General features: G+C 51.7%; 1 pseudogene; it reads right to left on the bottom strand.

Annotated features, from left to right (window-relative positions):
• Window positions 1-6,068: 6,068 nt before the first annotated feature.
• On the bottom strand, window positions 6,069-6,132 carry LOC116870328 (annotated as a pseudogene).
• Between the last annotated feature and the right edge of the window lie 5,382 nt (window positions 6,133-11,514).

Genomic DNA, 11,514 nt, shown 5'->3' with positions numbered 1-11,514 from the left:
CGGCGGCTTGTCGCGCGGGGCCGGCTCCGCCGCGCGCTTGCCCTTGCCCTTGCCGGGCCCGGGGCTCGCGTCGCCCGCGCCCCCGGGGGGATGCTGCTGCTGCTGCTGCTGCTGCTGCTGCTGCTGCTTGTGGCCGCCGCTCTTGGCGCCGCCCTTGCCGCGCAGCGACGCGCTCTGCTGGCCGCCGCCGCCGCGGTGGTTGTGGTGGTGCTTGGGGTCCTCGGTGTCCCGGTTGTGCAGGCGGATGAGCCCGATTTTGCGGAGCAGCGTGGCCATTTTAGGCTCGGCGCCGGCGGGGGCTCCCCTCGGCTCCTGCCCCCGGTGCCCGAGAGCCGGGGCGCGGGGGACGCGGGGCGGCGGCAACGGCCGAGCACTCAGCGGGGCGCGGCGCGGGCCACCCCCGGCGCCGGCGGCCGTGGCGCAGCCGAGTGGGCAGCACGCGCGCTCGCCGGCCGCTGTGTCGCCGCTGTCATATGACGGGGCCCGCTCCGGCTTGGGCTCCGGCCGCCGGGCGAGGGCGGGCGTGCGGCGGGCGCGGGGCGGCTGGACGTCTCCCGGCCGGTCCCTGGGCGCAGCCCCCGGAGCCCGGTGTCCGCGGTCCTTTGTGCGCGGCCGCAGCCGGGCTGGCCTCGAGTCCCAGCGCAGCGCTGGGGCGCGCAGAACCGCCCGCAGCGCCCCCGAGGCAGCGAGGTGGCCGCGGGCTCGCGCCGTGCGCGCCCGCCGGGCCGTGCCGCTCTGGCGGCTACCGCGGGGCCCCAGCCGCTGCCGCTCGCGTCGCCGCCGCTGCGGCTGCTGACATTGCAGAGGCGGCTGCTCCGTCTGAGCCGAGCGCGGCGCGGAGGGGGCGGCCCTGCCGGCCGTGGAGGGGGGGCGCGGGGCGGAGCCGCGGGCTTGCCTGCGCCGTGCCGCCCCCGCCGCCCGCCCGCCGCCCGGCTCCCGCGGCGACACGCCACGGCCGCTGGGGGGAGACAGCGGCGCGCGGCGGGCCGGCCGGGCGCGGGGTGCGGAGTGGCGGCGCGGGGCCGAGCGGCCGCAGAAGCCGGGCGAGGCCGGGGAGCCGCGAGAGGAGGGGCGCGCGCGCACTCATGGGGGTCGCGGAGGCTCAGGGTTCTTCGGCCCGGGATCCCGGCTCGCAGCGGGCCCCGCTCCGAGCTTCCGACATGGCTTCACCTCCTTAGAGCAATCCGGAGGGGAACGGGTGTCGGGAAACGGTAGAAGCAACCTGTTTATTGATTCCCTGGGACCGGATGGCGCCCAGCAGCCCGCACAGCAGTCCCGGGCCGGCGGAGGCCCGAGACCCGGGACAAGCAGCGGGGACCTTTCAGAAAGACTGTGGAGTAATCGGGGCCTGGCGGGGAGGATGCGGGCAGCGCGCCCGCCGCAGAGCCCCTCAAGAATAGCCCCCTCGAATCACGACTTGAAGGGGTGAACGTTGCGCGAAACCACCCCCTCCAGTCCGGCTCCGCTCCTGCCCAGCAAGCCACCGGGCCCCTGCGTTCAGAAAGGGGGAGGAGGGGAACGCGGAGCATTGCCTTTCGAGTCTTTCCCAAAACTGCCCGGGGAAACGCATCCGGCGCAGGCGGGTGCTCAAGGCGCAGGGCCGACCTCTCTGCGCTCCCCACTCCCGCAAGGGTACCCGCGGCTGACAAGGAGATCGCCCGCGGAAGGGGGAGGGGATCCTTCTCCAACCTGGACGCTTCCACCCCTTTTCTCCGTTTCTGCCTTTAATCCATTGAAACTTATTTTTATCTAGTGAAATTTCAAGCAAAAAGCTTGTTCGGTGCTTCAGGAGCTGGGACGACCCAAGGACCGGCGAAGCTCAGAGGTTTGCAGGGAGCGCGCTGCCGCTCACGGTCCGGGGTGTGCGACCGGACTGCGCAGTGGTGAGAGGCGCGCCCAGCTCCCTGGAATCCTGGAGAAATGACCCCTTAAATCTCAATAGCTAAGAACTCTAAATTTCACTGCTCTCGGGGACTTGGTTTCGACTTGGGGAGCCTCTGAGTTCATCAGCAGAGCCTGTTCATTCTGGCGCCATCATTTTTTTTTTAAAGCCTCTTTATTATTTTCACTTTTTCCAAGTTATTAAATATTTTCATGGCGAAAAAAATTCTTCAGGTCACTGCAAGGACTAGTAGAGACCGAATGGGCCTGGAGCTAGGTTTTCTGGGGTTGCCTACAGGAAAAAAGAGGTGTTAGCACAATCCTCTCCAGCATGGGGCTGTGATCCAGGGGCACGGTCCCCTGGAGAGAGGACTGTATACAAAGGTGCATATGCTGGAGGCTGTGTTCAGGTGGGCAGGCCTCCGAGCAGTGCCGAGGGGGGGGGGGACCAGGCAGGACCAGGGTGGTGATCCAATTTCAGCTGCAAGTGACTGCAGGTCTGTTTGTTTAGGTCTCATGGTGTTTTCTGGTAACCTCGTTTTGTCCAGTGCTGTCTTGTAAGGATAGGTTGAAAAGGAAGATGATGATGTCTGTCTGTCTAGTACTGTGAATTCATTTAATCTCCAAGAAGAGAGGTATGTGGTGGATGGTGACATTGGGGGGGGTATGGGCAGGCATCGCACGTTTTCTCATTTTATGGCCTCAGAAGCCCTCTTGGGTTTTATCTGAGCCATTGTACTGATGAAGAAACCGTTTGAAGGATGCTCAGCGACTGGCCCAGCTCAGCCTTGTGCTGCGACATACACCCCGGTCCCCGCCTCTCCGCTTTGTAGTCTGGGTTGACCAGCTGTTCTTGACCACACAGTGCACAGCCACAACGCAGACTGGGTGGGGTATCAGCGCCAGCCCCTGGCGGGTAAGAAAACCCCCACCAGGATGGCTGTGACTGTCACCACCAATGTCAGCTGAACTTGGGTGAGCGAGGCGAGGCCTCAGAGAAACATTTGTGGCAGCGACAGTGGCCATTTCTACCTGAAGCCGGGAGGTCATCCAGCGTGATTTGGGAATGGTGTAGCCGAAATCCCAGATAGTTAACATAAAACCTCTATGTCTGAATGGGATTATTACTAGAGTGGTTTACTGAATGTAGATACTTTTATTAGAATGTAGTTTATTACCTGAATGTAGATACTTTTTGAGAATGAAATGCTGGCCAAAGCAGGACCGCCCAATACCCAAGATGGTAGCCATCTTACTTCACATCTATCCATCATGCTTATAGAATCTCCATCAACTCTTAAAAGGACTAAAGCCAAATGTTAGTGAAAAAATGGAAAAAAACTCCTAGGTTTATAACAAGAGGGGAAGCAGCAAGTAAATTTTACCTAATCTACTTGAGGGTGTATTATGCAGCAATCACATTATAGTTAGGAGGATTATATAGCAAAATGAAAATATTTATGATATACATAATAATTTCAAGTGAGAAAGCAGAGCAAAATTTTATCCACACTGTAGCTACAACAACATAAAACTATGCATAGAACAAAAGAGGAGTTGGAGAAAAATTTACATAGTAACAATTATGACAGATCCAAACATTTGTTTCCGTGACAGCATGGTAGGGGTGGGAGGAGAACCCGTACGGTTTGTAAACCTCCCTCACTCTCTTATCTTAGAAGATTCTGGAAAGTTCTACCACTCCAGAGAAATGTATAGATGAATGGATACCTACTCAGCCCAGTAATGTGTAGAGGTTACCTTTTGTTGATATAGCTATTTTTTTATTTGATTCTCAAATATTCTGAAAAGGAATATATTGCAATTATAATGAAAAATTGTTAACAAATTTAAAAATTAGCTTATGGGATAAGTTTACATTGAGACAGTCAAATTGAGAGCATTTAGTTAAATAAAATAATCTCTAAGGCAGTTGTGAGTCTCTTGCTTCTCTGTTGTCAAGTAGTGATGGGTGGGGAAGGGGACACTTCGGGAATGTCTGCAGAAAGAACCTTACCAATCTACCATAGAGGGAAAAGCGGGAGGAACGGAAGCTGGTTGTCTTGGTCACTGATCTTCTGGGAACTGCACTGTCCCTGCCAATGACTCTCCCATGAGCATTTGAATCAATGGTCCAAGGGGCCAGCTTTCTCCAGTCCCAGTTTTTCTAAAGACATGACAAAGTGGGGTTTTCCCCTTTATTCTTTGCCTCAGAGGACTACACCCCAGTTTGTCTATTTCTTCTTGAATTCCAATCCTGTAATCACAAAGGCATCAGCCAGACCACCTCAAAACACCTGCCCCCAACGCATACACACTGTTCATTCTCTCAAGCGGAGGTGGTAAGATTACTATCAAAACTCAAAAACCTTTCCTTCCAGAAGAACTCACTCCAAGGCAGCGTAGGGTGTGTCTCTGGTGTCAGCAGCTCACACGACAAATTTATGCCACTCACTTACGGATCATCAAAGCTAGCCCTCAGATGCACTTGCCGCATCGCAAGTGCCATCCCAACTGCTAACATGTATTTACTTAATGTTCATTACGTCGGTACCTACTGAGGAGGTGCTGTATTTATTTCCCCTTTATAGATGAGTAAATCGGGAGACATTGAGGTCTCAGCTGATCTGATGTAACAGCAGGACACTGGGTTAGAAGATAAGGGCCCAATGAGGGTTCCTTCTGCTGAGTGGGCGGACTCACTTCAGAGGCGGTAACTGCTCCGGGCCCGGGCAAGGGGGCTTTGGAGCCCAGGGCTGGTGGTTCCATCTAGACGCTCCTACCCCAGCTAGAGCAGGAGGCGCTCCCTTGGGATGGTTCAGGGGTATAATTCAGGTGTCATTCAAGCCACATAGCCTCCAAAACAAATTCCTGACCATGCTGGAGCGTCTTTGGGGAACATCTATACATTCCTTTTTGGGTGATAAACTCTACAGTCGGTAAGCAAGGACTCTTGACTTCTATAACTGGGATCTGAAGGTGACGGCCCAGGCTTGGAATGGTGTCCCCACAGAGCATGTGTTCTGGGAGCATGCTTCACGATTCGCTCTCCCTCACTCTTAACTCACGGGGCCCTTGTGCTGCTCTTAGTTTCCAAAACTTTTCTTCAGGGACCAACCTAGCTTGCCATTTTCCCATCCAAACCTAACTCAGGATGATATGTGGGTTTTATGTCCTCACCAACTTGGATCAATGAGTAGAAGCTGCGGTGCTGTGATGAGGGCTAGCGTCGGGCTTGGAGAACGTGGCCATCAGTTACGGTTGTCTGCCGTAAGTGCCCAGCGGGCAGTTTTCTGAGTACCAGGCTGTCTGACTTAACTTCAAGAATTCTGGAAGAAAAGGCCTTGGTTAAACGAATTCATATGAAATTTTAAGTAATGCGTAGTTCTCTAGAAGGACTGATGATTTAAAAGAGTGTCTTGCATTAGTTAGAACACTGGTTAAGTTGCTTTAACAAGAAGTAATCCGGAGGCTCAAATAAGAAGTTAATTTCTCTTGTATGTAATGGGACAGACAGGGTAGTTGCTACACGGCTTTCTTGGTGGTTTCAATTGCTGTCTTCTCCTGGTTCTGGAAATGACTGTCCTTAAATGCCCTGGAGGCTAGATACACCACCTTTACTCATACTCATGGCACACCTGACTGCAAGGGATCTTGGGAGGAGCAGTCTTGCCTTGGACAGCAGGTGCCAGCTCCCACTCACTAGAAGGAAACAGGGAGGTCTGGACCCTGGGAGTCACTTAGGAATCCTCAGCACGTGTACTTTCCTAGTAAAGTTCTTAAAGGTCAATTTAGGAGAGCAGAACTGTAGAATGAAGGGTTTTGGAACATGCATGCAGGCAATCTTTATTTGGCATTTCCTCTGACCTGCCCCCAAGCAATTCCCCACTCTGCCCTTTGGATTGGGACACAGGTTTCTGCCAGTACAATTTAACACCATCCTGCAATTGCTTTGGAGTATAAGATCTCTCCTCTTGGACCCAACATGGCACATGTCCCCTCAGGGCGAGCTGGGCTCCGGGTTTGGTGGCAATGAAAAGCGGTGGGTAAGTGTTGAGGACAATAAGCCCTCCCCTTACAAGTCAACTTCCTTGGGCAAGATTGTTATGTGTCTTCAGACAAAGGAAGGCTAGCTAGTGTCCTCAACCAGGCGAGGAGAAATTACTTCTTGGGCAAGAAACACTCAAAGGGGCCATGCTAATCTTCTCTGTATCGTTCCAATTTTAGTGTATGTGCTGCTGAAACGAGCACAAGGGACACTCAATGGATACCAGGGTCGTAGGTTCTCAAAACTTTCTAAGTCAACACAGTGGACCCATTTCAGTGGTCAGGGTGCTACTTTTCCCAATTGATACCCTAACTCTGCATAAGAGGGTTGGCAAGGCTGTGAATTCAAAGCACTACTTAATTCTGCAACACCAAGAATCAGATTTGGGGATTGATTGTTGGCTGTACCAGTCCTACAGCTGTACGAGTCAGGATAGCCTCAGGCCGCCCGTGGAGCATCCTGCCAGCTCTGACTCTTCTTGAGCTCAGAGTTCCCATCCTGAGGCTTGCGGTTTTTTTCCCGTGAGCTTCCCAGGCAGTCAGACACAGCCCTTCTGAGCACCCCCAGTGGCATCTGCATTCCTGCCCCGGTCGATCGCCAAGGGCACAGCTACTTGCTCCCTCCTCCCTGCAGGAATCCTGTCAGATGAACCCTGTCCTTCATCTCAGGCCACAGAGGGTGTGGCCACAGAGTGGTGATGCTGCTGCTTTACGTACCGACCTCAGCATGGAGCCCATCACTGGGTCCAAGTTCAGTGCTGTTTGGGAGCCTGCCCAGTGCTGGAACCTGCTCCTGGTCCTTAGCCCTGTGTTAATCGGGGTCTGATGAAGAACACAGAAGCACGCTGTGTTTCCATGCAAGAGAGGCAACCCAGGTAGCTGGTGACAAGACATTTCAGGTAGCTGAAATGCTTAAGAAACAAAAGAAGAAAGGGGGTGCCAAAGGAGCCAAAGGAAAGAGGGGTGTTACCCTAAGGTGTTAGCCACTCACATCCTGGAGTGGGAGCGTGGGGGCCACAGGGGAAACCACTGTGGGAGCTGGAAGGGCAGCAGGTGCACTGCCCCAGGGCCCCCTGAGTCCACAGCCGCTTGGCCTCTGCTGTCACTGGTGCATCCATGGGGAGCCAGCCCCGTGTCACAATGCTTTCGTTCATTTGGGACCTCAGAGAGTCAGGTGGTTTGATGCCACCGCGGTCAGGGTACGTGGCTTCCCTGGAGGCGCCGGGGAGAACCATCACCGTGGCAATCTCTGCATGGCTCCTCCTGGGCTATGCTGAGCTTTTGGGCCAGAGAGGGAAGGGTCTGAGACAGCTTTTGTAATTACGGAATACAGACTTTGCCTGGCAGTTGAAGGAAAGCTTGAGTGATGAAATGAGTCATGCGTTCTTTTCTGAAGAAGAAACCCGCTTGATGGTAAAGAGATTTCCAGAGATAATCATCTCATTTTTCTTGTCCTTTTCATCTTCGCTTGAGGCAAGGCAGCTACTTTCTGGTTGTGTGGAAGTGTGAAATGACAGTTGATATTGTGTGTCAAGGTGGCATCTCTATTCAACGTTACCTTAAATATTCGGTCTAAATATAGGTCGGAATATAGTGTTCTGAGAAAGGAAAGTCAGTTCTGCTTCCTGGCACAGCTGAGAGGTGGTGAGTGAAATATTAGAATTAGCTGAAACTGAGAACATGTATTTTACGTATCTTATGCATTTTCAAAGCATTAGAATGTAATGGGATCTCTTGAGCCTCTTTGCTGTTTATCTTACCAGCAGTGTAAGACAGTAAATGTCTTCTTGCCTCACGTCAGCTTTGAAAAATACAATTAAAAATAAACCTTGCATATTTCATGCTCAGAAATTGTATCTTATTTTAAAAGTTATTTTAAATAGAGGATTAATTTACATACCATGAAGTGCATGGGTCTTAACTGCACATCCCAATGGATTTTGAAAAATGTATGCATCTGTGTAACTTACACCCCAATCAAGATATGCACTAGTCCCGTCACTCCAGAAAGTTCCTTTCTGGTCCAGCCCACCCCAGCTTCACCCCCTCCCTCCACAAGAAGCATGCTCTGCTGTGACTTTTATCACCATAAAGTGGGTTCGTCCATGTTGTGTGTGTGTCATAGTTCATTTTTATTGATGAGCAGAATCATTGCGTGAACATCCCACGATCTGTTCATCTGCCTTCCTTCGGAAGGACATTTGGATTCTTGCAGTTTTGAGGGTGGTGCACAGAGCGTCAACGCACACTCACAGGTAGGTCTTCTGGGACATACGTCTTCACTTCTCTCTGGTCTGTGACGAGGCGTGGCAGGACTGTGTCAAAGGCTAGGCGTGTGTTTAACTTTACAAGAATTTTCTAAATGCTTTTCCAGGTTGACTGTCCCAGTTTACACTCCCACCAGCATAACTGCCACGAAACAAGCAACAGGCTCATCTGTGGACAAGAAATTTGGAGGAGCCCTTGGAAGACAACAGTAGATTGGAGCAGATTGTCAGAGAATGGAAAATCCACAGCACAGAAGCTCTTCTACAGAGCTTGGAGCCGTTTCAGACTGAGTGGAGATCAAGAACAAGGAGGGGTTCCCTGGAGTCACCAAGGGGCTCCTGGCTGTGTCAGCAACAGGCAGTGCTGGAAGACGTCCTCAAACTTTGGAGAAAGTGTGGGTGGAGCTAGAGACCCCAGGATGAGGGGGAAGTCGCTCCCCTGGTGACCAGTACCAGTTGGTTCCTTCTGGAAGGATACCCTCACCTCCAACGGTGGGAGACAAGAAACTCAGAATCAGCCTCCCTCAGGATTCGGGCAGGAATTCCCGGGCAATCACGGATTCACAGGGAATAAAACTCCACCAAACGTTTGAGAAAAAGCGATTCTAAACAAAGAACGGACGTCTGAAACAATGCTAAAAGAGCAAAACCAGAGATTTTAATAGAGTCAGCGATAATCCTCAAGAGCAATGTGAGGTAAAATTTGGTCTGCTGTCCTCCCGTTGGTGGTGTTTCTGAACGCGCTCTTACCGAGGGACTGGATGCGTGTGCAGATGGGTTAATCCAGGAATGTGTCCTTAAGTAGAAAAGCCGATGTCCTGATCACAGCAGTCCCCACCGGTGATGCTGCCTCTCCAGAAACATGTTTCTCAGCTTCCCTTTGTGTCAAAACCCAGCGCTGCAGGCAGGGAGGAGGCAGAGCGTCTCCTGAGTCGTCATTTTATGTGGTCGTTGTTGGAGCACTGATTCCTGCCCCCACTATCCTATGAATTTGCTTGGTAAGCTGGGGATTGACTCTCAGTGGGTCTCAGGGGGGCGGCCAGCCTCAGCGAGCTCCCACATTGCCTGGAGCCACATGACCCCACAAACTGTAGGGCCCCATGTGGGAGACACGCCACTGGTTACCCCATACCTGAATGAGTCATGACTGCTGTTTAACAGCCAAGACCAAGCCATGCCACAGGGTCGCTGAGCTCAGATCTTTTCCTGGCATCTCTGGCGGGGGGTTAGGGAAGGGTTGTGTCTGTGGTGTGTGACAAGAGCCCCCGACAGACAGACAGACAGACAGACAAATCGGCTGACCGGGCAGCTCTGGCGTGGAAGTCTTTCAAACACACGGAAAGGGCCGGAAGGGGAGGGCGACACACTCATGTCTAGCTTAATTGAGAGTAAGTGTGAACGAGGGGAAAAAGAATGGGACAAGTCAGTGTCCAACATCATGACGATTTGGATGGAATGCGGAGGCCGTGATTAAGGCGTAAGGCTGTTGCTGTCCCATCATGATTCTAGAATCCCACAGTATCCCAAAGTGCAAGAGTGTTTAACTGGATGAAAGCAAGATACCGAGACATCAGGTATTTATCTCAGGAGCAAGTGGTGTTTTTGGATTTCTGCTGCTGACTCTGAATTGCCTCTATTCCGCTAAACCCATGTTTGGGTTTCATTTTGTCCTTTAGCTTGTTATAAATGTAAATTTTAATTATAAACATTTCTGCAAGAAATGTACGTGTTTGGGACAGATGGGTTATGTGGGTGGGCTGTTGCATACACAGGCACCATGACAGAAAAATCTATAGTAATTCATTAGAAGCAAGTGGACCCTTTTAAAAATGTCTCTGATGTCCCATTATCGTGTTTGCAAGGGTGCTGTATTTTAGTGTACAATGATACTGCGATGACCCTTTTCTCTTTGCCTGGGACTTGCATCTCTCTGTGGAAACCGGCTCTCTGAGTCAACATACCAGAGAAGGCCGGGCTGCTTGTCGTTCTGTGGGCGAGCAAGCCAGGAGAGCAGGGCTTCCCCTTGCGGGCATGGGCGCAGCGTCCCGCGGGACTCCCTGAAGCCTGATGCTGCCCTTGCTGCTCTAGGTGGCCTTCCTCCCCTTCCAGCACCTTTGTTTGGGCCTGGATGGCTCAGGGGCAGCAGTCACGCTTCCTGCCCTGAGCGTGGTGACTGGTGAGTGGACATCCAGGCCGAATTGGCATTTAACTCTGAAAGCGTTCAAGACCTTCAAAATAGCGGTTACCCTTTCTCCATGCCCGGCGGGGCGCTATTTGCTTATTATTGTCCTGTCCTCTTTTGGTCTAGTCTAGCCGCGTCTTTCATTTTTCAGAAAATGCTAAGTTGACTTCACTTCTGTCTAATAAGCTTTGACCTAGTGTTAAAATTCTGCCCTATATCATCCTCCACTAATGAAAGGTAACCCCTTCTCTCCGCCACAAAGTATTTGTCTCCAGGAAACACGTTACAGGCAGAAAGCATTATTCTGGGCTATGGCTGGAGGCTCGATGTGAAGCCCTCTCTTAAAGAAAGGGAATGACCCTCTAAGTCTTTGGAAGTAACCAATACTTGGCTGTTCCAAAAACGGCTGGAACTCCTCCTCCACCTCCCACTGGGATGTGGCCAAACCTGGAGGCCACTTTCATCCCAACCTGCCTGGCCTGCCGCCTGCAGAACTTTCCAAAGCTTTCCTGCTGCCCTTCGCACTCACGAGTTGGGGATGGGAGAGGCTTATACCACCTCCCTCTGAAACCTTCGCTCTGCAATCTCATCTTTTCTGAGAATATATGCTATTTTCCTAGCACTGCTTTTTCATCTAGGCAGCAATATGTTTCTTGAAAAGAGATTTTATTCAGAGTTAGCCTCTGCAGAATAAAAAATTAGGCGATTTGAAAAGATAGATATTGCTTCTTCCAAACAGATAACTTAAACAGATAAGCCACGAGTTGTACACACACACACACACACACGCGCGTGCACACACACATATGCGTGCGCACACACACACACACACACATTTTAAAAAGCAATTACCATCTGCCTGATGGAGAAGAATAGCTCTGTGGGAATTAGGTTTATTGTGTAGCTTTATAATTAGGAGCCTCCGAACGGAGTAATATCCTTATCAGAATTCATGAACAACGCCTTCTAATATTTTCTTTTTGTTTTCAAACTCATTATATAAACACCATTTTGGTTTTTGGGTAGAAGAATTTAGAATGTTGTCCGGAAGGGCAGAGCATTATTTTGCCAATGTATTTATATTTTTTGAGAGCCAGAGGAAACACTGGCCCTGAGGTCTGGATCACTGTCCAGGGG

The sequence above is a fragment of the Lontra canadensis genome, unplaced genomic scaffold, assembly GCF_010015895.1.
Source record: "Lontra canadensis isolate GAN:19392208 unplaced genomic scaffold, GSC_riverotter_1.0 scaffold22, whole genome shotgun sequence".
NCBI classification, from domain to species: Eukaryota; Metazoa; Chordata; class Mammalia; order Carnivora; family Mustelidae; genus Lontra; species Lontra canadensis.
This window is presented reverse-complemented; position numbering and strand designations above follow the sequence as displayed.